At 44.9% G+C, this 2,331-nt stretch overlaps 1 non-coding gene across 1 annotated transcript; it reads right to left on the reverse strand.

Moving 5' to 3' along the window:
- Positions 1–455: 455 nt before the first annotated feature.
- Positions 456–530, reverse strand: Trnas-cga (transfer RNA serine (anticodon CGA)). Its single transcript has one exon. It is a non-coding gene; the product is annotated as a tRNA-Ser (tRNA).
- Positions 531–2,331: the final 1,801 nt, after the last annotated feature.

The raw sequence follows: 2,331 nt of genomic DNA on the forward strand, positions 1-2,331 counted from the left end.
TATCGCTGTCTTCATCCCTTTTTCTTGCTCTTCTTTACTACTGCCTTCTTCTCTGTCTCTCGCTGTCACTATTTTCTCTCTCTTTGGCTCCCATTGCTGTTGCCAGCTTCTTTCTCTCTCACTGCCACTTTCTCTCTCCCACCTACACTGTTACATCGCTCTTTCTCTCCCACTCTCACTGTCTTCTCTACCATCTGTCGTCACTGATTCTCCATTATCTTTCATCACAAAAAAGCGTGAATATAATCTCGTGGCAAAATTTTTGGTGAGGATCGCGGGATGAGGATTAAGGCCGCTGGTTCCCCATTATTCTGTCGGAGACTTTTAAAGAGCAATATTTTCCTGCTGGTTCCCTTCCTTTCCCTGTTACCGCAGGGTGTGCTGCTTACATAAAACGAATTTTAAATGTCAGTAAACTTTCGTCAGTTTGAAACTTCCTGGCAGATTAAAACTGTGTGCCCGACCGAGACTCGAACTCGGGACCTTTGCCTTTCGGGGGCAAGTGCTCTACCAACTGAGCTACCGAAGCACGACTCACGCCCGCTACTCACAGCTTTACTTCTGCCAGTACCTCGTCTCCTACCCTCCAAACTTTACAGAAGAGCACTTGCCCGCGAAAGGCCAAGGTCCCGAGTTCGAGTCTCGGTCGGGCACACAGTTTTAATCTGCCAGGAAGTTTCATATCAGCGCACACTCCGCTGCAGAGTGAAAATCTCATTCTGGAAACATCCCCCAGGCTGTGGCTAGGCCATGTCTCCGCAATATCCTTTCTTTCAGGAGTGCTAGTTCTACAAGTTTCGCAGGAGAGCTTCTGTAAAGTTTGGAGGGTAGGAGACGAGGTACTGGCAGAAGTAAAGCTGTGAGTACCGGGCGTGAGTCGTGCTTCGGTAGCTCAGTTGGTAGAGTACTTGCCCGCGAAAGGCAAAGGTCCCGAGTTCGAGTCTCGGTCGGGCACACAGTTTTAATCTGCCAGGAAGTTTTATATCCGCGCACACTCCGCTGCAGAGTGAAAATCTCATTCTGGAAACATCTCCCAGGCTGTGGCTAGGCCATGTCTCCGCAATATCCTTTCTTTCAGGAGTGCTAGTTCTGCAAGTTTCGCAGGAGAGCTTCTGTAAAGTTTGGAGGGTAGGAGACGAGGTACTGGCAGAAGTAAAGCTGTGAGTACCGGGCGTGAGTCGTGCTTCGGTAGCTCAGTTGGTAGAGCACTTGCCCGCGAAAGGCAAAGGTCCCGAGTTCGAGTCTCGGTCGGGCACACAGTTTTAATCTGCCAGGAAGTTTCATATCAGCGCACACTCCGCTGCAGAGTGAAAATCTCATTTTCGTCAGTTTATTTACTTGTTTTGTCACATTAATATAGTTTGATACATATAAACAACAAATTAGTATGCACAATAGAAGGTTAACATAGAATGCCGAATAGTTCTTTTCGCGCAAATGAGAGTCACCGTTCGTTTCATCTACAAGCGTACAGCGTAAAGTGATCAAATCTCAAACTAAATGCTTACTCACTTCACACTACTTTAGATAAAAATGCACTAAAGTATAGGCTTTTTCTACAGTATACCAAAAAATGCTGTGTTTGATCTGCGATTACAAGAAATTTCAAATGACATAGAAATTTTTTGTGAGCTGTTTACGCCGCCAGGTGGCACCATTAAGTAAGTTCCTGTCAAGGGAGCATCTATAGGAGTGAAGTGCCCATTATACAGAGACAGCCTATCATGAAGTTTTATTGGACCACAAATAACATAGTTTGGTGACCTCAGGACACTTACGAAGATCCTAAAACTGTATTTACGCCCAAACAGGATATTAAGTGTCCATTTTAAGAACATGAGCACGATAACTTTGAACTTCTGGATCTCGGTGACGGATAGACATGTTGAAAACAGTTTCAAGGTTCCATGATAATATCGTCTTAAGAGTATATGAAAAACTATCGACAATCTGACGAACAGAAATTACAGAAGTGGTCATACCCACACCAGGTACTTTCATACCCAATAACGATGGTCTTCGGGATATTCTCAGGAACGGTCCATGAACAAAAGGTACTTTAATCAGCCGCCTAAGATCCGCCCTATTCCACAACTAATACAAAAGAATCAACCGATTTTTTTTTCAATTTGCTAGGATGACTGTTCTGTAGGATACCTACAGCATGCCCTTTCCTCCGCAAGGTAAACAATTCGTCGCTATGCCAAGGGCTGGATCCCTTAGCTCTTTAATAAATAGAACCAGAGATACGGCTCCCTGAAAAATAACATTTTCGGGCACGGCTTTTTCTAAAATATAGGTTCCGCTCACGACCGATGTGTAGGGTAAGTC

The sequence above is a fragment of the Schistocerca nitens genome, chromosome 6 (genome assembly GCF_023898315.1).
Source record: "Schistocerca nitens isolate TAMUIC-IGC-003100 chromosome 6, iqSchNite1.1, whole genome shotgun sequence".
Lineage (NCBI taxonomy): Eukaryota > Metazoa > Arthropoda > Insecta > Orthoptera > Acrididae > Schistocerca > Schistocerca nitens.